The 27,347-nt window shown below is 35.2% G+C and overlaps 1 protein-coding gene across 2 annotated transcripts in view; it reads left to right on the top strand.

Annotated features, from left to right (window-relative positions):
- Window positions 1-27,347, top strand: part of LOC120769791 (homeotic protein ocelliless) — a 150,577-nt gene that overhangs the window by 16,020 nt on the left and 107,210 nt on the right. Inside the window, exon 1 of one of the 2 annotated variants that reach the window (XR_005704887.1) lies at window positions 1,934-2,999. The exons of the other annotated variant lie outside the window; for it this stretch is intronic. The gene's annotated coding sequence lies outside the window, so the exon portion shown is untranslated. Of the gene's footprint in view, window positions 1-1,933; window positions 3,000-27,347 lie in introns of those variants that run through there. 2 annotated transcript variants of the gene reach the window in all.

The following is a 27,347-nucleotide window of genomic DNA, read 5'->3' as shown; positions in this document are numbered from 1 at the left end:
GCCAAAGCAGGCAATGAAAACTCAATTTTATTTGTGCGTAAAATCTTCGTGATACCCTTTCGAAATATGTGAGCTTGAGCAAGGAGCCGCGACAGCATAAAGAAATTGCTGAGTTAGCGAGAGCGCAAGAAATGCTGCAAGCAAAAAAAAAAAAAAATAAAAAAACATAATAATAATATCAACAACAATCTTAAACAGCAACCAAAAGAGAGCACGCACACGCGCATTCGCTGTAGCACACGCCACAAATAGCGGGAAATTCTCATTGGCACAGGGGAAATGTGCGCCATAAGGACAGCCCATCGCGTGCACAAGCCAACGCACATAAATAGCGACAACAAAATGTATACAAAAACAAAACAAACGCAGCTAAGTGAACTCACCCCCAGCGCGCCGCACATTAGCCGCCGCCAGCAACAACAAAACGTGCATTGTCAGCAGCATACATTAAGGCGCCGCCACACGCCCAACCCTCTAACTCATATTTAAGCACAAGTAATAAGCTTGTGTTGTTGGCTGTGCCGCTGTGTGGCATGCAGCAGCTTCGATCGTCAGTCGTTTGCCACACAGTCGCAGCAGCAGCAGCCGCCGCAACTTGCCGCTTTGCGTAAAAGTAAATCGTTGTTGTCACAACAGTGCCGTCGCGCCGCAGGAACGCCAACAACATAATCAATTCAAATTAGAGCAACAGCCAGCAAACATATTAGATCATTCGCCAGCGAGCAGTTTACGTGTAAGCACGCATTGCACCGTTATCCGGTTGTACGATTTCATTTCGTCGTGTTTGTTGTAGCACAACGCTTAAGTGTCGCAAAAACTTTGTTGCAAGTTAGTGGAAATTCGTGCAACACGCGGTTGCGTTTGAAACAAATTGCAAACAATTTTTTAAAAATGTTGATGAACTGCAAATGAAGTTGAAATAAAAGTGGTAGAAAATACGAAACCGAAATTTTTTTCAAATAAAAAAATAAAATAACTGATATACATATGTTTTCAATAACAAAAGCAATAAAAAACGTTTAAAAAATAAGTATACATTTATAAAAACAAAAAAAAAACACAATAATACAAAAAAATATTTGTATGAAATTATCTTTTAATATTTAACTTTTAAAATGTTATCAAACTGTAAGAAAAATATTGATTATTGAAAAAAAAAAATTTTAGTATTAAAAACCACATTTTTAAAGACAAATTTAAAAAGTTTTAATAAATAATCAATTTTCGTATATCAAAAAGCTGCTAAAACTGTAAATATTTATATAGATTATTTAAAAAAAAATTAAAAATTATTAAACAAAAATTAAAAAAATTAAAAATTATATAAAAAATATTTTAAAAATATTTAAAATCAATTAAAAATAATAATTTATATAAAATCGCATTTTTAAGGACTAAGGAATTATTTAAATTTTTAAGTTTTTAACTCATAACATATTATGAAATCTACATAAAAAAGCGAAATTCAATAAAAAATCAGATTAAAAGTTTTAAGTGGAAAAATCAATTAAAAATATTATGAAGACAATAAAAAAAAATAATTAAATAAAAGCCGAACCACATTAAAAAAGAACATAAAAATTATAAAAAAAAATTTTTGGGAAAAAAACTTAATTAATAATTATAAACGAATATAAATGATAAAAAGTGGTAGTTTTCATACTAAAAAAATTGCAGAAAAAAAAACTTACATATGTCTTCATAGTTACGATTGAAGAAACAACAACAAAAATAAATAATAATTGCAAAAACTAAATATTATAAATTTAAATGCTAAAAAACTAATTAAATTTGATTGCATTGTGCTTAATACTATAATTATTCTATAATTAAGAAAATATAACAGAAAAAAAACATTGAAAAAAAATATTTTAAAAATATTAAAAAATATATAAAAAATATATAAAATAAAAAAATTAATATTCCTAAAACCTGATTCAAAAAAACTCAAAAAAATTTAAAAAAATGTACAACTCTTCGCCCCTAAACTGTGCTTTTGAGCTTCCGTAGTGAAAAGTTTGCAAAACCTCACACCCAATTTCAAAATACACACATTGAAAATTCGCCAAAAATCTCCGAAAATTCTGCTATAAAACTTCAAAACTTCAGAAATACTTTAAACATTTGCAGCGCTCCCAAGAAACTAAGCAAAATACAACTCTATTTCAGTTAGAAAATTTACCTTTGCCCAACCGAGTGAGAAAAAAGCTAACAAACTTTCTACAGCGCGTTCTTCTTCTTGTTGTTGCTGTTATTATATGCGAAACACGCGCGCATCAAAGTTGAAAAGTGCAATTGAAGTGTAAGCAGCGAAACTTTTGCGCCCACCCACGCAAGTTTTTTTATTTAAACTAAACTATAACTAAATTACACGCCACACGTGTGTTTGCGCTAGTATTGGTGTGCTCACGCGTACATACTCGTACATATATGTATTATACATACGCATGTTGCACTCACCTGCGCTGGCTGACGCTTTCGCTGCGCTGCGCTGCTCGCCTATTTTGTGGATAATTAAACGCGTAATTGTGCGGCACAAAAACCTTCATTGTTGTCGTTGTTGTTGTTGTGTTTTATAAAAGGACGTGATTTTTCTACGCCGTTGACGGACTGAGTGTGTGAGCAGCAAAGAGTTGCGGAATTGAGAAATACACAAGTGAACGAAAACTTTTTGTTAACTGCGAGACTCGGCTGTTTGTGGAGTGTGTGCGTGTGCGTTTAGTAAATAAAATTGCTGAAGTTGCGAAAAAAAGCTAACATCGTTTGAACTTTAATAAAAATATATTAAAAATTATAATAACAGTTATATAACTGTAGCTTCTGTGGAAAACGGAAAATATAATTGAAGGTAAAAAAATATACTATAATTGCCTCCTCAGCATTGCAGCGCATTTTCTCGTGTTGACTTCAGCTTTCTTTTTCAAAGCACGCTAGGACGGGTTTCCAAGTAGGAAACCCGCCATATAATTGTCGTCAAAATTTTTACAGACGGAAATAAGGTAAATAAGTTAAATAAATAATAATAAATATTTATATATTTGTTTTTAATTCGCCGTCCTGAAAATATAATTGAAAGAAAAAAATTTCGAAATATTATCAATAAAATTATTGAAGTAATGTATATATACTTCTAGTATAAACATTCTACTAGCATATTATTTGGTTTTCCTGATAAAATTGCCATAAATCTAGACTTGAAATATGTATATCTATACCTTTTTCGGAGATTAGTGACCTTTAGTTTCCAAAATCTAATACTAATTATCATTGATAACTATTTTTTCATACTCGAAAGATACTTCCAGCTTTTTTTTAAGAATTATTCTCAAATTATGAAAACATTGCATGAGAGTAATTATATTTCAAATAAATATCATGCGATTTTATGTATAACAAATTAATTGTAATTACTTACTTCCAAATCGAGATTCAAAAATCTTAATTAAGGATTTACGACTTATATACTAAGAGGTTTGTGGTGTATTTAAGGTATTTTTATTACGATTTTCAGTTCAAAAATTTTCCATCACGTACAGCAATTTTTGTCAATTGACAAACCTCGTAAAAGTTTCTTACCAACCATCCCCGGATCTTCTCAATAGAACTTTCATCAGGAGAACAAGCCAGCCATTCCAAAGGATCGATATTTTTACGTTGAAGCCGCGTTTTCGTTGACCTGTTTGTATAGATTTTTGCATTGTCTTCTTGAAAAGTGAAAGATTTTGGATGACTGTGTCCCAGAATTTGAAAATGCGACCCATACCATAAGTGAGCCTCAGCCGAAAAATATCGTGGCACTTTCCGTAAATCTAGTAGGTATCACAAAAAGTCGTTTGGGCCATCAAGATTGAGCTTTTTCTAATCGGAAAAAATCACCTAGGAGCAATATTCCTAATCTTACGTGACGCTAGTCTTTACTCCGCACACATTTGTTTTGGAATGGGAACATATTCTTTTCAGTATTTCACAGAAGTATAAAGTCATTATAGCAATGAGTCAAAGTGTATTCCAATCTGATCAAAGAGAAAAAAAATTACACAGCAATAAAAATGGACTCTTCGAGTTTTGAAAAAAAATTGGTAATCCGTCGCCTATCTTCGAATGTTGATCGAATGTTGTGTAAACCAATGGCGGCTGATACAACATACTGCACTGCACCCTACATAACTCATTGTTCCTAGATATCTGCAGCGAACCAAAATTTCTACCGATATTTACCTTCAGGTTTCCAAATTTTTAGTTGTTGTAAGGTTAGGTGGATTTGTATAAGTTAGAATAGCGCTGGATACTTTTTCAGCAAACTGATAAAGTTGTTGATTTGCGAATTTATCTCACAAAATAAGTAAAGTTTTAAGTTTCAAGTGAAAATTACTTGGAGGGATAATAGCCGGAATAATTCTCATTATGTCTGCCCGATTGCTGTGGGGACGAACGCCTACTTTAGGTCTATTTATTTGCTTGTATCTCAGATAGAGTACTGTAATTTTGTGGTATGTTTATTACTTTCAATAATGCTACAATCCAGTGCTTTAATATGTGAGTTCGAATGGCGTCTAATTTGAATAAGGAATCATTAAGTGTTTTATGACCAATTTATTCTAAAGATACATATGTAAACATTGTATATAGTAAAGGTGGTTCGACTCGAAGATTTTATGAAATTCTCTTATAAGATTTTTTCAATGTAATATTAGGCAGTTTTAGCACAAAAAAGTGGTGTATTGCCAACTGTTTAAAAAATATTTTGTCAAAAGTAAATTTAACGAATAAATATATAGTATAAACTGAAAATATTACAAAATAAGCTCTCATGAAAAAATTTTGCTAAAAAAGTTGCCAGCTGTTTGAAAAATTTAAGAAAAATTTAAAATTGAAATTTTCTTTCTGGAGATTGAACATTTTCTTTCAACTGTTTTAGTAATAAAAATGTGTTTTTAATCATAAATGACATAAGTTAGCACAATTTTTTACTAGAAAATCTGAAAAGTTAGTTACTTTGAGTTTTGCCCTTTTTATTTTGAAAAGTGTGTTTAAATAATACATATTTGAAAATTATATACCCTCACCTCAAATGCAAAACAACGTAACATAAAAAAAATGGAAATTGAGTTCTTTATTGCTTACGATTCTTTACATCATATTACATAGCTGTAGCATAAAATTTTCAGCTGCCGCCGTCAGATATAACCAATATATAACCATTTTATAACCAAAACCCAATTTTTTTCAACAAGAGTGCTTTTTATTATATCGTTTTTCCTTCTCGTGTAAAATTATGAAAAGTGATGTTACGTTATTTTGCGTTTTAGGTGACGATATGAATGTGTATGTATGTATGCCGAAATATCTCAATTACCATTGCTTGCTGATAAGCATCGCGGCACAGCACTCAGCACTCATTGCTATTTCAGCTTCCTTTTTTACTGTTAAGCGGTGTAGTGTCGCCGCACCGACGGCTACTTCAGGCATCCTTCAGCGCTGAAGTGTTTTCTTTCATGCCTTTCCTGTGAAATTACACACGATTTAATAATGCAGCACTCAGCGCTTAAATTAAATCAGTTGTGAAACAAAAGAGGGTAATTAAAAAAAGAGAAAACTATTTTAAATTCCTGCATATAAAATTTTTTTAAAGAAAGGTGAAACGTAGAGGTTGAACTATACTGAATTGTATGTTTGTAAATATTTGAGATATCTAATTGTTCAGATAATTTGAGGTTATGTGGTAATAGTTAGTTAGAAAAAAATATAGTGTAGACTTTTACTGAACTTCAAAAAACAAAAAATTAAAAAGAAAATTAATAAAATTAAAAAAAAGACTTTCGTACATAGAGTTTCAAACTTTTTAAAAATCTCACTAAATAAAAAAGAAATTAAAAATAAATTTAAAAATTTAATTAATTATTTTTAATTAATTTTTTTAATTTAATTTAATTAAATTTAATTTAATTATTTTTAATTTTTTTTTTTAATTAATTTAATTTAATTTAATTAATTTTTTTTTAATTTTAGTTAAATTTTTTTAAATTAAATTTTTTATTAATTTTGATAAATTTTGTTTTTAAATTAAATTTTAAATATTTTTATACAAAAAAGTTTGAATTCAAATTTTTTTTAAATACAAAACACTGAAATAATAGTGAAATCAGCTATTCGATTGCAAAAAGTGCTCAATTAAAAATGGCTTTGAATAATTGATGATAATTAAAAGGCGACTGTCGAATAAGCTACCAAAGACAAGCTCCATAACTGCCATAACTGGGGGTGACCAACAAGCAGCAGCGGCCAATGGATATACGCAGCATACACGCAGACTTAATTATATCATAATATATACATACACACACCTACACATGTGGGGTCCAAAAAAGTTTTTTATGGTACCTCGACATGAACTCATGTTTTGCATATGAATCATTTGGAGCAGAAAAGCGAAGCGCCATCGAAACAAATACGGTACCGGTTGGGTGATGCTGGCGTTGGTACGCATAAGCCCTCTAGGAAGTTGTAAACGAACTGATTTTGATTTGTATATTTTTTGCTGGAAGACAAGGAACCTACTGGGCGGCCAAAAAAGTTTGAAGATGAGGAGCTGGCAGCATTACTCGATTTAAATTGTTGTTAAACACATTAGGTGGGATCAGAAGGGCTTGCTGTATTATGAGCCTAAAATTATGCTACACTCTATGCTTAAATCTTCAAGTCAGCTGAGTCAGCAGCTGAGCCAACAGCTGATCAACCCAAAGTGCTAATATTGACCATTTCGTTATAGCCCGAAATATTATTTTAATGCTAACAAAATATCATGTAAAAAATTATTCGGATTGAGAGCAATTTCCTAGTGGGTGCTTGTATATGCAATCGCTCACTTACATTTATACCCCAACCAGCGCTGCGGTGGAGCATATGTAGCCTGTGCTGCACGACGTTGAACGCCGCCAATGACCAATAAAATAATATGCCAAATGCAAAGTCAAGCCGCCAAATTAAAATTTGTGCAAACAGTACTGCACAACAACAAGAACAACACGAAAAGCAACAAAATAACAAATATCGTTGAAATTAAATTGATAAACCACAAATTAATTGGACGGTCGTTGGCTGAGTGTGGCTCCAGTGTGTGTGGACCAGGCATGGCTAGTCGATTGGAGAGCGCCAAGCGCACTACCGCCACACGCCATTGGAGCCACGCCAATGCGGGTGAAAACGAAACACACACTTATACACTTTTGGTATTGAGGAGTTTACTTATGTATGTGTGCGTGTGTTTGGTGCACCATTGGCCGCCATATTCTTTGGGTGGACAAATTAAAAAAAATTACAAAAAATATAATTTTTGCTTTGCATTCGTTTTTTCATGTTTTTGCGCGCGATTTTTCTCTTTCATTGCAAATTTCGTTTTAATTTGACTCAATTCAATAAAGAAATTATTGAATGAAATTGCGGAAATTCGATTGAACTCAATGGGTATATATATGTATATATTCTGTATTCATGTATATATATGATCTATAGACAGACAAATATGTCGCCGTTACACAAATGCATTCGTTGACCGTCCACCAGCTGCGGCTTATCCTCTATCTATCAGCGTCTCCATCCATCGCCTCATCCTCCTTCTATCATCATATCCATTCATCTCGTCTGTCCGTTTTTTGCATTCAATTGAACTTAAATTGAATTGATGATTGCAAATTAAAAGTGGAATGCGCTAATTCGCAATTTTCCTATAAAACCGCAAGGAAATGAAATTATTTTGCCAGCGTTGAGCAGTTTGAAGCTTGAGTAATCAGTTTGCGTACAGCAAATCAGTGTTTGTATTGAATTTTATAATAAAAATAATTACTGCAAATTTGTAGCTTTGATGGGTGATTTTTTATAAAAGCTTGGTTCCATTTTTACAATGTAAGATTACTCTAAAAATTGTACACAATATTGCTGAGTGGGAATTTTAGACTGGTAAATCAGTTTAGAGGTTTTAAAAAGCTTGAAAGCTAATAAGGAGAAACTTTTCTTTCATTTGCTCGGTGCTCAGTGTACATAAAAAGTTTGTATGTAAGTAAAAATTACATTGTTTTTTTGACATCTAAAATAGACAATCACTTGACTTATCTTAATGCAATTTAATATAGATATCTATATAGCTTGAGTTCTCATATATACCATATTTATTCTCTTTATGATTGCAGTTAACTATAGATATGTATGGCCTTTATATTTCATATGCATTTCTTATAATTTATTGGCGTAGATTTACATTTACCTTAGTAGAACTCCGAATTTTAAATTTTTACTTAAAAATTTTTCGACATTACAATTTATAAGATTTTTGAAAAAGATCTTTATTTCAATTATTTATCATTTTTATATAATGAAAGCTTAGCATACATATGTCTTAATTGCTTTAATCGCATCTGATAATATCATTCACAGTAAAAACCAAAAATTTATTCATAAGCCTCTGAGCTTTTGTGCTTCCAAAAGCTCTTAAGCTTTTAAGTTTACCGAGATCGTCAGTTTTTTGGCATATAACAGAGAAGTTTAATAATTTAGCTCATGAGCCCATGAGCTTTTGGGCTTCCTAAAGCTCTTAAGCTTTTAAGTTTACCGAGATCGTCAGTCAGCCTATAAGCTTTTAAGCTTTCAAAAGCTCTTAAGCTTTTAGGCTTAGTTATATCGTCAGTTATTTGGCATATAACAAACAGTTATACAATTCATGCAGAATATTGTTCTAATCTCGAAACGTGTGATGTTAGAAACTATCTTACAAAATATTTAGCCGTCTGAGATTTTCAAAATAAAAAGTTAAGCTTTTAAGCTCAACGGCATGAGCTAATAAGTAGCTTTTTCTTATATGATGCTTAGTGCTCTTATGTAAAGTCGAATAAACAAACAAAACTAAATCTATGCATGTATATAACCCCAGCAACGAGGCTTGAGAGATTATGTCTATTGGAAAAATATGAAAAATATAGTCTGAAGTATCAAAGGGTATATACATAAATGAACTTTACTAATACAATGAACTTTACTAATACAATCCTATGTTTTCGTTGAAATTCTAGTCTCAACTGACAAACGGATTTTGACTTCATCGTTTATGTTAAAATTCCTTGAAAACTTTCAATCAAGATTGACTTGCCTCAAAGTCTACGCTAAGTATTCCAGCTCGGAAATTCACAGCTAGCATACAGTTTGAAGACTTTTGATTGGTCAGTTTCAGACGAGTAGCCTAAACTTATGAGAAAGTTCGGAAATAGTTATTCTCTATGCTATATGCAATTTTTCCACATCCATTCGTGTATACCGTTTTTCAGAATATGAACTCAAAGTATTGGCGAGAAAACACCTCAATACAGAATATTCTCCTTTAACAATTTTCGACTTGGACTATTTTTAGCGATTTTGTTACAAAAAATGTATAAATAAACGAAGCATATTCATAAAGTTTATGTTAAGTATCTTCTATATCCGAAATCGACAAATGCTTTCGAGGAATAGAGATTCTTGTAATACGGATCATCAGATGATTCGATTTGTTCGACTAGTCTGGAGAATATTGATGATCATTAGAACTGCGGAATTTTTTTCGGTCTTCTGTAAAAATTGTCGAATATTGAGTGGAATCAAAGTACTTTCTTCGAGATCAAAACCTCGAAACCATAAGCAACTCATTATTTATCGAACTTTGTTTGCTACCCTAAGCTTTCATGAGATTATTGTGGAGCTTAGCATCATAACAAAGCCACCAGCTGTAGTCTGAGAATTTGGTCTCAAAACATATGATGGCAAAAGATCATTTATATTCTATTATAACAAGAGAAGGAGGTAATAACGCTTGAAACCCCTTCACATGCTGGTGTCATCAATCATCAAATTTGTCAGACATTAACTGCAAATAAAAACACCCAACTTGCGCAGGAGATGATACGAACCAGCAACAAGTTCATTACTCCCTTCACCCAAAGAAACTACTGTCGTCTCAGCTACATCCACCTCCCACCAAACCGCCAGCACTCCTTTGTTTGTCCTTTTGCTTGTCGAGTGCGCTGATATCCTTTGTGTTTGTGTAATTAAAGAGAAAATTGTGCAATGAAGTTGACAATGCAATTAACCCTTTGAGAGCTGATGACAAAACAGAAGCCATACACAAAAAAAATAAAATGACAATAATGCTGAAATAACTGCACGCCATGCAACGCGAGTGGCAAGTTCAACTGTCTACAAATCGAAAGGGTTGACTTTTGCGCGCCGCCAAGCGTCGAGTTCGGGCTGATTGGTTAGTTGGCTGGTGGCTTGCGCTAAGCGCTAAGGGTTGATGACACACATCAAGCGGCAATGCAATAACAACAATGACAACTGGCTGGTGTACAGCAAGCTGTCGGCCGCAGGTGGGTGGCGGTGTGGACGCTTGACTGCAGCGCGTATTATCTAAGCAAATGTCGCTGCTGCTTGCTATACTCGCCCCCTGCGCCGCTGGTGTGGCATGCGGCTGCCGGTAATTTAATTTAGCTACTAAAAATATCACACTCGCCGTTCCATATGCCGTTACACTAGGCACTCGAGCAGCCCGCTGCGCTGGAAATCGTGATATTTCTTGATTTCAGCGCAATTTGCGCGCAAATCAGCAAATCACAGTGCAAAAATCACATAAATATTATTGCAAGCTAAAGCACATAGCTCAACACACCTACATACGTGTAAGAAGGTACAACTTCGTGTGTTGTTTGCCAGCGCGTATATTTAGCTGCAAGCGCGCGGCACTTACGCTCGCGATACGCCGCGCCACAATTGCCACAATCAAATTCAAAAACAATTCGCTTAATTCGCTGGCGGGTAATCAGCAAGTGGATAGCGACACCAGACAGCTCACATTTGATGCTTACATTTGTGTACGTATGTATGTGTGTTGTATGAGTGAAAGTTCACTGTCGTTGCTTAATGAAGTACATAGGCGGTTGGCGGATACAAGCTCGTGGCGGTTAATGCATTTTAGGACGCGCCGGCAGCGTTATGAGCGTCTGCGGGCACTTTCCGAGTGCATTTTGTCTAAGTTTGAGTGTAATTTTAGGAAAATATTTTTTTTAGAAGTAAAAATTAATAACAATACTTTCTTATTTGCTTTCTTAATATTATATATTGGGTAGTCGAAAAAGTCTTTTCGTATTTCTAATCAAGCTTCAACTTATGTTTTTATATTTATAATGAACTTTAATGAACAATATGTACTATTGATAACGACCACTTTTTGTAATTTTTCGGCTAGAGATATTATTCCATCAGTGTAAAACTTTTCTGGTTTCTCGGTGAAAAACTAATAAAAAGTAATTTTCACAGGCTTCTCTTGAAGCCAACTTTACTACGTTACAGGAGTTCAGCATTGACCGAAACAAATGGTAGTCCGATGGTGCAATGTCATTGTTATATGGTGGATGCATCAAAACTTCCCAGCCAAGCTCTCCCAGTTTTTGCCGAGTCATCAAAGATGTGTGTGGTCTAGCGTTGTCCTGTTGAAAGGCGAAGCCCTTTCTGTTGATCAGTTCTGGCCGTGTTTTTCGATTGCTTGCTTCAATCTCATCAGTTGTTTACAATAAAATGTAGAATCAATCGTTCGACTAGGCTGGAGCAGCTCATAGTGAATGATTCCTTTCCAATCCCACCAAACACTTAGCATAACCTTTCGTGCCGTCCATCCTGGCTTTGCGACCATGTGTTGAGCTTCACCACACATGGACCATACAACATTATTGTTGTATTTGATCCAATTTTCGTTTCCTGTAAACCTTCGCTTCAGAAATGGTTCGATTTTATTTAATTTCAGCAAAGAATAGTAGATGTTCATTAATGGTATGTGACGGTTCTGGTCAATCTTTTCCATAATTTCATCGACTTTTTCAACGATAGGTCGACCAGAGCGAGCAGCATCTTACACATCGAAACGAAACTGACACTTTGTCTTCCTAAACGTCACAAATATCATTGGTGGCTCACGTCGCCTTTTACCTTTTTCATACAAAAATTTCAAAATAGAGCGAGTTTCTTCATTATTTTCATTCATATATTCTCATTTCATTTTGAACAGCCGTAACTTTTTTTTCACTTCACCGAATTTAATTCTTTTTTGGTTCATTTAAGCTTAAAATCTCACCTTTCCAACACCATATGGTATGAAACAATGTGATTGGTAGCCCTGGAGATATACGACTGCAACGACATCCATTGACAAAATCCGAAAAGACTGGGTTGTCGTATTATTTTTTTTTCATTCTCCTAAAAAAATTAAAAGTTATAAATTACAAATTTTTAATTAAAATAAAATAAATTAATAATTAAAATTATTTTTAATTAAAATAAAATAAATTAATAATTAAAATTATTTTTAATAAAAATATTTTTTTATTTTATTTTTAAATATTTTCAGCTTATATATTTAATTATTTATTAGAATATCCTACCTTTAAAGCACAGCACACGAATTTGTGGTGCACTGAAAAAAAAGTTCTAAAAAATTAATTATACCGTTACAAATATTATTTATAAACTTTATCTAACCGAGCTTTTATTCGCGGGCACTGCAACCATTTCAAAGTCAATTTGCGTGGAATTACCACAGCTGACTTTTAACTGACATACTGCCCCCATATACCCACATCAACACACACACAGCGATGCATTCTAATTTTTGCGCTGATGGCATGCAACAACAACACATACACACAGTCAGCGGCTGCAAGTTACATCAGCGCGCTAATCCGCGACCGGCTGCCTGCCCAATTTGCATTTGAGGCGGCGCGTAACCGTGTGCAACCGGTAGTTGTAACGCCAACGCGCGCAACACCTTCACACCGCCGAGCGCTGCCGCCTTTGGCATGCAATGCGCTCACTTACTGCGCTCCACTCCTGCTCTCCTTCCCCGCTTGCTGTCGAAGCTCCTTTTACGATCGTCTAATTCGCTTAGTTGCACCGCCAACACTAATACGCCTATCAGCAACAGCACCGGTGTCCGGTGTCGCCAACAAGGCAACAACAAAAGCAACACTGCTTGGCACATTAGCTCATCACATCATCAGCTGTTGCACATCCGCATTGTCTAGCGCGGCATTAATTGGGTTAAATGTCGGCTGTTGTGCATATGTAAAAATAGCTGAGTGCGTGTGCATGTGTGTGTGTGTGCACGTGAGCGACTGACTGTGAACTTTTGAGACGAGGCTCAATGGCGTTCATTGTTCATAAAATTATGGATATCATATGCAAGTATAATTATATTTATAACTTTTGGTTAGGAAACACTTCACTTACACACACAGACATGCACATATATGCAAGGCGAAAAAGTTCATAAACTCAATTTTCACATTGCTGTAGCATACTTTGTGGCGCATGCGCAGGCAATGCTTTCTTTCGGTAGTAATAACAGCATAATAATGTTTTTATATGAAATTATGTAAGTATATGTATGTGTGTGTATGTATGCATGTATTTATGTACATATATGCATAATGTATGCTTGTCAGCTGAATTGCTTAATTCAATTTGTAAATTCGAAAGTATGCGCAGCAATTTGATTAATCGTAGGGCTGACTGGCTGGCTGACTGCCCAGCTTATGCTCGCCGCATAAACATAACAAAGAGTGCCATAATATTCTCTCTACACATACTAAAGAGTAGCTACACTCAGCGTCCATGACTGCAACGAGTTTTATGTTGAAGACAATTGCTGCCACATAATTTGCCACAAGTGTCGGACAAGCACTAATTGGCAGACAGACTTATGCATATGCATGCTGGCGCACATTCATACGCACACACAAACGTATTTTTGTAATATAATTACATACCCATACATACATATATACATATACATATATACTCTAGTCTTGTGTCTTTGCTCGCCGAATTTGACCGCCAGGCATTCCAGCAGGAACATGTGTACCCAGGCGATCTTTTTTCGCTAACCCCCTCTCTCGGGTCTTCACTATGCACATATGTAGTTGTTTTATGTATATGCATACAAGCACATTTGCACACAGAGTTTCGTGCAATTTCACGCAATTCCCATATGCAATTTGTGTAATTTAACTTAATGAAATTAGGCTCAGTCACTTTGGTCCATTGTGTGTGCGTAAAGTGAGTTTAGTGGCAAGTTGTTGCGTATGCCACCCGCGGCCTTCTTCTGCGCCAGAGTGTGTGTGTGCAGCACAATATTTTTGATTAAATTATAAGCTTTTAAGTACGCAATATTATATTCAATTTGCGCTTTGACTGATTTTAAGTAGGAAGGAAGCTTTTTCAGTTTCTTTTGAGACATAATTGAGATTAGCTTCAAAAAAATTATAATTCTGAATTTCAAAACTAGCTAAAAAATAGTAAAAAATTATATTTTTAGAATATTTTGTTGAACCGTTGAAAAAAACCAATAATTCCGACCTCTTTTTACGAATAGCTTCGCGCAAATGACGCATAACACTCAAATAGTATTGCTTGCTGACAGTTTGGCCGGACGGCAGAAATTCCGAGTGCACCACACCTCGATCATCGAAGAAAACTGTAAACATAATCTTGATTTTTGACCTGCTTTGATGTGTTTTTTTCGACTTTGGTTCACCTTTGTCACGATATTATAAAAATTTGCGGCTGATGATCTGTTGTGTATTTGAGATGTACTCGTACTGATTAAGAATTTGAGTTCAAAAATTTGCCATCACTTACAGTTTTGTCATTTTAGTAACAACCGGCTTTAACAATAGATAATTCGCAAGAAACAGCCTCTAACATCCACAAAATGTTTGTAAGCTATTGTAATATTTGGGAGAAAAAAATCACAGGAGGCTGTAACCCCTTGAAAAAGGAAGATAAAATAACAAACATGAAAAGAAAGTTAATTTACTGGCGATCTCAGTTCAGTTAAGAACAATTAATGACGATTTCCCGCAAAACTACGATCCCTACAGAAAAATGTTTTATGGAAAAATTTTAGGTATTGATAAGATTAACATCTTTTTATTTACACCTTTTTTCATATAGCCTCAACATTTATATGAAAAATTCAAATAACCAAGTTTTTCTTTCACAATTTTTTTTTAAGAAAATATTTCTGAAAAATATATTTCTTAAATTTATTAAGTTCAATATTTTCCTTGTTTTTGTAAATTATTTTGAGCTTAAAATTTGAAACATGTGGCAACTATCGCCCAAAATATTTTTAAAGGAAAGCTTTCTTAAAAATTTTTCGCTTCTTAATTTTCACCCGGTTGTAAAATATTTTCATTAAGTTAGTAAAATTTATTGAATTAATTTTTTTTAAGTGGCAACCTTTCGCAAAAAAAAATTCACTTAAGCTTTCTAAAACCTCTACAGGTTGGTACCCATTGATCTTATAAATGTTTTTGAATTAAAAATTTCAAATGGGTGGCAACCTTAAAATTTTTTTGGACCTGAATTACAATAAGCAATATCGGAGAATATAATTCTCAACCCGTTCTACTTCAGTAATATAGTTAGTTCTCCCTTTAAGCCCAACGTAGCAGTTCTAAAGCCTTTTACAAATTTAATATACTTGAATAACAGCATTATCATATACATATGATATGGTATACATATACATATGCGTTTATAATATTCTTCAAATTGCATTTTTCAATATGCGCTCGTCTTCATAAAACATAAAATTTCCAAAATAAGCAAACATGCAAAACCCAACACTCTCTCCCTTTGTGTTTAACAACAGCAACATGCAACAAATTTGCTGTCGCCGTTGTGTCCGGCGTTAATGGAATTATAATTTATGAAATTCCACTTTATATGATTTCTTTTTTTTTTGCAATTTGTTTGTGCATTTTTACTTTCATTATTCATTGCTGCATATTCCAGCAGCAAATCGATGCAGCGCGCAGCAGACACAGCTGTGGCAGCAACAGCATAATGTAAGGGACAGCAACAAAAACATGTGGAAACTCATTGTCATATGCGAGTTTTTATTTAACATTTTGTCCTTTCAGTTTTTTCGCACCACTTTTTGCACTTTTTTCAATGTTTTTTACTGTTTATTTTGTCACGCTGTTCCTTTCTGCCTCGGCTGATGGACTTGTATTTCGCTTTTAATTCAGTTAATTCAAATTAATCAAGTGAAATTGCATTTCGTTTGAATGCAGTCTCGCGCTTTCAATTAATGCAATTGATGTGAAACAAAAAAAAAACACAATAACAACAAAGAACATGTTGCAATGCCTGAATATAGAGGAGTGTGTGTGTTTGTTTACTATAGTATATGATGAATGTGTTTGAGTGCATAAATAATGAATGCTTATATTTTCATATTAGTATAGTAGTTACATATATTAAAACACATACATATGTATATAGATATTTATTATATTTTCGCTCGCTTTTTATTACTCGCAGCGCTTTTTGTCACTTTTCCTGTTGCATGCTGCATATTTGTTCGAATTTTCAAATAGTCTTCTCCATATTTACATGCAACATGCTAAATAAATAAGTGAATGAGGCATAATATTTTTTATAGAAGAAATTTATACACATCTGCTTCACTTGCATTCAAATTAAATTAAAATCTAATTAGCTAATTAAATAACTTTTATGTTAAAAACTTCTGTGAACTGTCTCACCTCTGGCTTGGCATTTCCGTGAATATTTTAGGCAACTTTTCACTTCATCATTCCATACTGTTTTTAACTATACTTCGAAACCCTTTCTGAGATTAGTAACCTCAAGTGAGGCATCCTTATAAGGGGTGATCCATTTCGAAGTTCCCTACCATTTTAAAGAAAAAAGACAGAATCGTCAAATTTAATGGAGAATGTTTATTATCACTCGAAAGAACATTCTTTGGCATTTAGTTTTTAAAGATTATATTTTTCAAATGTTGGCTGCGGCTACGTCTCAGAGGGTCCATCCGTTGAGTCCATTTTTCGATGACTTGTTCGAGCATTTTAACTGGAAACTGACGAATGATACGCTTGTTGTTTTGCTCCAAGGCCTTAATTGAAGCGAACAACGAAGTGATATCACATAATTTTGGTTGCCAATCGAGCATCTGCTATTATCTGCTTACTGAAGTGTTCCCTCAATAAATCCATTGTTTGATGCGATCTGTGGAACCCTGGGAGACCGTCTTGTTGAAACGAAATGTCGCAAAAGTTTCAGGTCTTTTCGCACGGGTCTAGTATTGACACGTTTCATACCCAAAATATTAAACAAAATGCGTTGAGTCAATCCAAAAGAGATGTTGAGATCTTCCGCTGTTTCTCTGATGCTAACATACAATTCTTAAGCATTGTTTCTTTAACAGTTTCAACGTTAATGCAATTATAAGGAATATTTTCGATGACTTCACGAACTTTACCAAATGCTTTGCGCCAATCAAATACCTATATTCATGATAAAGCAGACTCGACAAAACACTTCTGCAACATTTTTAACGATTCTGTAGCCATGTTTTCATTGAAAAGGCAAGATTTCTTGCAAATTTGTTGTTCAATTTTAACCAAAAAAACGACAAAACTTTCGCGTCGTGCCGTGGCTACCGAACAGACACTAAATGACGTATGGGGATTAAACTTCACACGAACATGAAAAGGTTGTACCAATCTAGGAAAAAAATATTGTTTTTTTGGTTGACTTGACCAGTTTAAATGGACTAATTCGAGTCAAATTTAAACTCGAGTGTAGCGATCTCGCTGCCATCCACAATCTATTTGTTGTATAGACTATACCTTATTTGCCAAATGGATCTGCTTTATTGCCAACTATACCAGCCTATAGCCTATACTATATTGCCAACTATACTAGCATTTCTAAAACACCGTCAGCTATAATTGAGGGAATCAGATAACAAAACTTATAGTATTTTATAGTATTACTGATATTGTATGTACATATCTTCTATAGAGGTTTATCTCTGAAAATAGGGCATTAATAATTAATCTATGTATAATCCTATCTAGCTATAAACTAAAGGAGAAGATTATATCTGAAAATTTGTAGAATTAATGGTGCTGCCGCCACCGTATTATCCAGCCCCGTGTGACTTTTTATGTTCCCAAAACTGAAAAGCTTCGTGAAAGAACGACGCTGCATTACGATTGAAGAGATAAAAAATGTATCGAAAGACGAGTTAAAAAAGATGACAAAAAATCATTTTTTTAAGTGCTTTGAGAATTGGAAAAAACACTGGCAGAAATGTAATATATTTGGGGGTGATTTCTTTGAAGCGGAATAAATAGATATTCATGAACATATAAGCAGTAAAATAAAGATTGTGATACATTTTGTACGAACCTGCATGGCGCTGGTTTCATTTGAATTTATGCTTTCTTCGATGAAGTTTTCCAAACTGTCTCTTTTCGGTTTTTATTAAAAAGTCTTTTGAGAGGTAAAATGAGGTTTTTAAAGCTTTCTTTTAAACATGTTCGCAACGTTTAGCCCTTCTTTCAGTTTTTATGAATACTGTGTATTTACTTTCGCGCCGTCAACTAGTGAGCTCAGTCTATTTTGTAGAGACTTTCTTATATAACGATTTGTAAGTATATTTTCCCACATTCCAACTCTCTCACAGACAATCTTTCATAATTATCAACAAAAATATATGTTTTCACACCAAAAAAAATCACAACCACTAAATCCCTGGAATCCGCGCGAATAGACCTTTCAAGCGCTTACAAGGCTTTTAAACCTTAGGATAATGTTTGTGTTTGCACACACCTTTCATGCGGCCTGTTGTTGGTCCGCCACGCTCATGCAACGGCAATTGCAATGACAACGACAACAACAACAACAATGCAATTATCCAATTGTGCGCCGGCTAAGTTTTGCTGCACTTTAGCGTCTGCGAGGATTACTTCATTGATAAAGAGGATGACGCTAATGGCGATGGCGGCAAGTGATAATGCGAGATTTCGCTGCGGTGGGTGTGCGCAGTGTGAGCGCATGCATATGCGATGATGACAATGATGCTGGCGATGATGATGATGATAAGGCTGATGATTGTTTCATTACCGGCATTTTGATATATATGTACCGTTATTTAGGCTCTCATACAGTGCGGCAGCAAGACAATGCGCACACGCGAAATTCAATTAAGCGACACTAACAACAATGCAAAATGTACAACTAACTACAACAACACGAAACAATACGCGGCCGTGTGGCGGACGGCGGATTATGATTTTACAGCGGATTGCCGACCGTAAGTGCATGTGTGTGGGTGTAGACTTACGGTAGTCGCCCCGCAATCGCAGTTCCAAATCTCTTGCAACTCTTTGCAGCGAGAAGTGGTGGTGAGAGGTGGTGAAAATGTGTAGTTTTGCATACATAGTTACCGTTATATATACGACCGTACGTGGCATTCGGTTAGCGTGTGCTGCATTTAATGGCGGGCAATAAGCGTCGCGCAGTCGTCTAATGCAATTTCCCCATTGCGAAATTGCGAAAATTAAGTAAATTGCATTTGTTAAAATTGCCGCTACCGCTGAATGAGCGGCTCCACAGCGACGCTGCAACCAAACGAACGTTCTAATGAAACAAGCTCCGTTGTGGTCCATGCAGTGTTCGGTGCAAGTGTTGCACGTGCAAAGCGCGGCACATTGTGGCCAACGGTGCTGCAATTGCCGAAATATGCTATTACTAATCCACATTTTGACGCGCATTGCAGTTGTTATCGGCACACACTGTCCTCAGCCCTCAGTATTCATGCAACGGTGTTGCCATTTAGCGTGGCGGACGCGAACGCGCCGCAATTCATCATCATCAGCGCATCATTGGCATGCAAATTCAATCAGCGCATGTTTGCCACACTCGCACTCGACTACATATGCCATTTGCCACTTGCCACGTTGCCTAACGGTGAGGTTTTGCAACATTTGTAATCAGCCGGTGACGTGTGCGAAAAACGATTTGTTGTGCGCTTGTTGCCAGCTCGTTTAGTGATTGAAATTGCATTTTTGGCAAAAAGCCGCGATTTGTTGGTGAAATCGTCGAGGTGTTGCCGCGTCGCTGTGTGACAACACAACAGCATGTCGCGCTGTGTTTTTGACTACTTTTCGTGTTAACCGTTGTGTATAGTTGTTGTTGTTGCTGCGTTGCGATTTTCTGCTGCACAAACGAAAAGTTTGGTGAATTTAAAAACCTTAAAAAAATATTAAGTTGAAGAGGAAACTTGTATCGAACGCTTGAACTCACTCTGGGATGCTGCATAATCTCACTCTTCTGTGATTTTGACCAAATTTCTAAATTTTGAAGATACTCTTTGATCCCAATTTTATGGAGACTTATGAAAGTCTCTGAAATTTTACTCCGAGTTACTTCTTCTCCTTTTTTATTGGCGAAAACACCACTTACGCGGCTATAGCCGCACCTGGTCTTTCCAACGGAATTGAGGTCCTCCCCTTTCTCTGCTTCCCCCAGCGGCTACTGCTTCGAATACTATCAGAGCTGAAGTTTTTCAACCTTTCGGACGACATGACCTTGATATGACATGATAGCCATAACCTTTCTCTCGTAGATACGTAAAGCCGACAGGAGTTGTCACGACTTGTCCTCGTTAACTACGAGACCCATTTGCTTCGCTTTCTTATAGATTGAAGAAGGCACACGTTAGGGAGTCTCCTTGCCTGAAATCTCACTTGGTATCAAATGGATCGGAGAGGTTTTTCCCGATCCTGACAGAGCTTTTAATGTAGCTCAACGTCAGCATATACAGCCGTATAAGCATTGGCGGGATAAAAAGTTCAGACATAGCGACAGATCCTTTTCTTGTTGTGAAAATCAGCTTTAAAACCGACGAAGAGGTGGTGTTTGTCGAACGCTCTTTTCACGGGTCTTTTCCAAGAGTTGGCGCATGCTAAATATCTGGTCAGTTATTGATTTGCCAGGTCTAAAGCCGCAATGGTAAGGTCAAATCAGTTTGTTGACGGTGGCTTTAATCGTTCACACATTACGCTTATCCCACGGCAGTTGACGCAGATTGTGGAGGAAGCGAGTTCATCATCTCCTGATGTTATGCTTTCACTACCATTCAGTGGGCTGGAGTATACAATATAGCAATGCCTGCATAATTTTAGTATACTCTGGACATCAGACTCTAGATCCCCTCTGAGAGCTCTACAAGAGAATGCTCCAGTCTTGAAACCTTGTGTTAGTCGCCGCATCTTTTCGTAGAATTTTCAAACATTACCCCGCGTTTGCCAAAATTAACTATTTACTACAAGTTAAGTAAGATTTCCACTTCAATCCACTTGCAATTATTTGTAAAAGCATTTTAACTTGTACTTTTTTTTTCGCACGCAACTGTATTTCATACATTTATTTGTTACAGTATTTTGTTAATTCTTACCAATTTAAAAGTTCAAACTATATTTTTTTTCAAGGATTTTAAACCCTGTACTCATATCCCTGCCCACAACTGTATTAATATTTATATAACTTTTTGAATTATTTTGTTATTTTTTACAAATTTAACGATTTTCAATTAAATATATGGTTTTTGAAGACATTAAAATGTAATCCCATTTCTATGCCCGTCACTGTATTTATGTTTATATAACTTTTTGAAACATTATTTTATTAATTTTCGTAAATTTAATGACTTTTAATTAAATTTATTGCTTTTGAAAAACATTAAAATGTGTTCTCATTTACTTGCCCGCAACTGTATTTATATTTATATCACTTTTCGTTGGGCTATTTTAATAATTTTCGCAAATTTAGCGGTTTTTAATTAAATTTATTGCTTTTGAAAAAAAAAGTAAATGTGTTCCCATTTCTCTGCCCGTAACTGCATATACAAATATATAACTTTTGGAAACATTATTTTACTAATTTTTGCAAATTTAGCGGTTTTTAATTAAATTTATTGCTTTTGAAAAACATTAAAATGTGTTCTCATTTCTCTGCCCGTAGCTGTATTTACATTTATATAACTTTACGTTAGACTATTCATTTATTTATTCATTTTCACAAAATTAATGGGTTTCACCCAAATATAGTATATTTTTAAATCATTGAAATGTTTTCTTATTTTCTCGGCCGCAACTGTATTCACCTTTAGCTATTCGCCATTAAACACTAATGCAATACTCTAATGAATCGATTCATTTTGAACGCTGAATTAGCTGAATTTTGATAATTTCAATAATTGCATCTACTCAAATATTACACACACACCAACACAAAAGCGTATATGGGTGTATGTACATGTGTGTGTGTATAATAATGCAAGTGATTGCATTTGCTGGCAATTGCAGCGAATTCCGCTGCTGCTTAATGAATTAATAAACTTTTAATTAGCAAACCATTAAGCACCTGCACATATGTACATTGCATCACACACACATACACATGTATTTTAGACGCGCTCAAATTGGAAATAGCTGGTGCACTTTTGTTGTTTTTATTTGAAATATGATTTATCATTAGAATATAAAGTGCGCACAATTTTCTATTTAACTCTGTGAAATTTGTGAATTTCGCTGTGGCCAAATACCGTGCGAAATCCCATTGCTAATTGCTCTTATACTAAATCCCCATTAATATCCGCCCTAAATTAGGCAATGAAATTTTAATTTACTAACTGTATACCGTTATAAGTAACAGCTGTGGTCAGGCGGATGCTAGGTGAGTGAAAGCGCTAACAGCAGCGGAGGGAAATGCCTTGTGTAAGAGGAAAAGAGAGGCGTAGAGAGGGAGAGTGAGAGCGAAAGGGCAGCAGCGCTTGGACGCAGAGGTGTTTTCACTGAATTTTCCGTGTAAATTGCAAGGCATTTGTGTAAAAATTATTTTAAATGCATGTATGTGTAACTGTGTATATACATATGTGTATGTGTGTGTTTGTGCTGAGGCACACCTGCTTATGTAATTGTGCCACTAAATATTGCATTAACTAACTACCAGCGCTTGTTAAACTATTTATGCATACACTTATAGCACATGAATGTGTATGTGTGTTGGTGCCGCTTTTCACCGTTAGTCTGCTGGGCCGGCCGTTTCAGCGAATGAGTTGTAGTCAACCGCAACTGTCAGCCATTTGGGGTCACAGCTGTGGCCGTTCACTCCTTTATGCGTTAATGCCGCATATTTTATATGTATGAGGCATGGCCTCGGCAGCTGGGGCCCAGCTTTAGCTCCATTTTGTCGAAATGGGAAAATTTCCATTTGCTAAATGAAATTTTGCGGACACTTCGCTTCGAATGCGTACAGACACAATTATGCAGAATTACAAATGCGAGCAATTCTAATGGCTGACACACACACACGCACACACATTTATATAAAATCACATATAACGGCACTTCACGCAACCACAGTTAGCAGCGCCAATGTACCGTTAAAAATTTCAGATAATACACACACACAAAGTTAGTTCAACGGTTTATTGGCGCGCTGGACCACACGCAGCGTTTGGGAGTGAAAACAACAACAACAACAAACATAACAATAACAAAACGCCTCTACAAATTGTGCTGCGATTATTGGCTGATGACTTGTATGAAGCCGTTCACTGTTTTTGTTGGTTTTAATGTTGTTGTTGTTTATGTTTTTGTTGTTGTTATTATTGTGATTGTTGTTGTTGTTGGCACGTTTGGCTAAATGAGAATTTATTGCACCCAATACGCCATTGTGGCGGCAGCGCCTATTTTAATAGCTCATCCACCTACCCCCTCTCCACACACCGCTACCATAAATACTAAAAATGTATATGTGTGCGTGTGTTTGTGCGCACTTGGTCGCAGGTGCTTGCTGTTGCGCCATTAAATATGCAATTTTGCGTGTTCAAATTAGTTGGTCGCCGTGGTCCGCGTGCCGCATTTGTAATCCGATACTCGCAGTTAGCGGCACTCGCATGCCGTTGTGCATTGTTGCTGCTTTTGTTGTGTGTGTGTGTGTTTGCAATAAAAAGTCGCATATTTTTGGTTGTCATAAATTTGTGGTTATGTACTTTTTTTTAATTTCACACAGCACTGCTGTCGGTTTGGTGAAATTTCAATTAATTGTATGACAGATGGAAATAAAGAAATGCAAATTTAATTCATTAAGTTAGTTTATAATTAAAATTTTCAAAATTAAAAATTAAAATTATCTTAAATATGAATGGATTATGGCAAATTGATAAAAAAATATTTAAATTTCATAGATTTATAGACAAAGTTCAAGCAGCCTGAGTGCATCTCCTTTTTGAAGCGTTTCGCAAAACTGTTGTTGTTGTAGTGGCAGAAAGCATTTCTGAAGGAATATGCAATTTGGGTTTACGGGTTTCAAGAAAATAGATCTTTTTATTGTCTTATTAAATGCTACAACATCTCCAGAATATTGTCCTAAATTTATAAGTTGATCTAAGTAATAGTTTCGAAGATACAGCCTTGGGAATTTGTGTACTCGAAGCTAGCTGGGTGCTAAGTGCGCCATCTTTTAACGCGTTTTTCTCGAAACTGTATTTTTGAAGTCGGTTGGCAAGATTTCTACTACTACTCAACCGATCTTCATGAAATTTTGCACAGGTCTTTGCAATATTTCGAAAAAAGAAAAATGACGCGAAAATTTTTACTGAAATTTCCATTTTTTTTTTGGAAATATGTCTGCAAAAAATCCAATTGTCAGTTTTTTCTTCGTCCAAGTTCTAAGTTAAGGTTTTAATTAAAACACTTCTTTTTTGTCACTTTATATGGTACTGTAAGGAGTTATTGAAGAACTTCTTTCTTATTAGTGTATGTTTGTAACAATCAAAATTCTCATAAAATATTTAATTTTTTATATGAGAAAATGTTGAGAGGCTACTTTTTAGCCGAGGAAATCCATGTAACCCCTTACAAAAAATATTTTTTCTGGTCCAGAAATAGCTATAGCTATCTACTCAGTCTGGCAATATAATATCAAAAACAGGTTACAACGTGCCTTTTGTTCAAAAATAACCCGAAAATATCTTTCTGCAATTATTTTATAACTGAAACCTATTAGAATATTAAACTGTTTTAAGTCTACATAACCATAATCCACTCAATTTATTCCAGATCTTTGTCTTTGTCGTCAGGCTTTCGTAGCCCAAATCTCTCATTCTTTTGAGAACACACAAAATTCTTGGAAGTTTTTGTACTCTGCCGTTTGGTTTCTGACCTCGTAAATGGTTTCAAGAGTTGAACATTAGTCTACAACAGATCAATTGAAAAGTCCCCGACCTACAAGGTAAAACAGACAATTTTTGCATTTCGATTTGTCCTTTACTTCAAAATAGGGCTCAATTTCGCTGTTCACATCTTCACTCGATGAAAATTTCTCCTTAGCATGAATTCTTTTGAGATCTGAGAACAGAAAATAGTCGCTGGGGGCTCGATTTGGAAAATGCGGTAGATGCGGAAGCACGTCGTACTCCAATTCATGGATTCTTGCCATCGTTTTCGCTGACTTGTGACACAGTGCATTGACTTATGAAACAACCCTTTGTTTTCTTCAGAAGCGACCGTTTTTAAGCGATTTAGTTCTTCAAATGTTCCAACGCTATGTAAAAGTCATCTTTTCAAGGCAGTCAATAAAAATTATTCGATGCGCATCCCAACAGACAGACGCCATAACCTTGCCAGCCGACTCTTCCGTTTTTCTATGCTTTTGAGCGAGTAAATCGTGTGCTATCCACTCGGTTGACCGTCAATTGGACTTCAGAGTAAAATAATGGAGCCATGCTTTAACCATAGTCACATATCGATCCAAAGACTCAGATTTACTAAGCTCGAACATCTGCAAACACTGTTCCGAATCAACTACTTATCGTTGTTTTTGGTCAAAAGTGAGTTCGCACGGCATCCACTTTTCACAGAGCTTTCTCATACAAAAATATGCGTCAATGGTATGATTTACATGTCCAGTTGATATCTTTAGAGTACCTACTATTATCTCGAACTGCTTCCCTTTACGGTCATTCAACATTATTTTTTGGACTTTTTTGATGCTTTCTTTGGTAACAACCTCTTTAGGGTGTCCACTGCCTTCTACTTCTTCGCTGCTTATTTCACCAATTCTAAACCGGATTATATTACCAATCCTTGATGGTTAATTTTCCTGTCACATTGTTCGGTAGCTTGTCGTCAAGAGAAGATTTTGTTCCAACTGTTTTTTTTTTCTTCAAAAAGAAATATTTTATCAACACGCGAAACTCGTTTTTATCCATTCACAATAATAAAAGTTGCTTCACTTAAAATGATATAATTCGCAAACTAATGATCCAACAGCTGTGAAATGTATGTTTTCATGCGCCTTTTGAAGGTTAAGGAAAAATATCTAGATGGTAGAATCAAATATGCTTCAGGCCGGGGACTTTTCAATTGACTTGATATTTTCTTCATGAAAGGCTAGTAGTTCGTGGTTTTGATTTTTGGCATTCTTAAGGTCATTATCTCAAAGAATTTGTGGTACCTATATACCACATATCATGTTGAAAGTTTCCATATGGAGCTCACTTTCTTGTGATACCACCAAAATCTAACAGGACACGGTTCCGGTAGTTTGAGATATAAATATTCTTACTATAAAATTTATTGACCCAGATATATACTATACCATCATTCGAGGCTCCTTCAATATCAATTTTAAGCTAAATTTTTATTCTTGTTTTGACGGATCTGATATCTACAGAGAACACCGCTTTTTCTGGTTCGCAAAAAACTTGTAAAATAGCTAATACAAAGGGAGGTCCATATTTCCTGTTAAGCACAGACTTGTCGCATAATACTCCGTCAGCATCTGCAAATTGCAGCTGAAATTCATGTCATTTCTTTTCTTCAACTTAGCTTGTTCTTGTGCTTCTTCTCATCATAATAAGGAAATGCTATCGAAAAACGCAACTCAAGTTGATTTGTTTGAGGACAATTCAATCGGTGAGTCTGTGCTATGAGCTATAAATACCCTAAATAATGACTCAGACAGTGCAAGGACATTCAGTACCGATACACTTGATGATCTCAGTGCTCCATAAATTCACAAACAAAGCTCTCGCATAGCGTGGACTACAACACTACATACATACATTGCATAACTGGCACACCCATATCGAATTTACATACTAACACCCATTCACACTCTCATGTAGGCATATATCTTTAAGATTTCAGGCTCCGCATTTACAATAACAAATCGAATTGAATTGATTTCAATGGAATGCCATTAAGAAAAAAAACGCTGAAAAAAGAGAAATCAAATTGCGACGCATCGATTGAATATTGAATTGCATGGCATTGGATTGCAATGGATAATAAATGCAATGCTGTAGCAAACAAACGCAGAGTTGCATTCGCATTGAACGAATAATGGTAATTGTCTCTAATTGAATCGAATTAAAGGTGCAATTGACA

This window comes from Bactrocera tryoni, chromosome 2 (genome assembly GCF_016617805.1).
Source record: "Bactrocera tryoni isolate S06 chromosome 2, CSIRO_BtryS06_freeze2, whole genome shotgun sequence".
NCBI lineage: Eukaryota > Metazoa > Arthropoda > Insecta > Diptera > Tephritidae > Bactrocera > Bactrocera tryoni.
The sequence above is the reverse complement of the archived record's forward strand: the minus strand, read 5'-3'. Positions and strand labels throughout refer to the sequence as shown.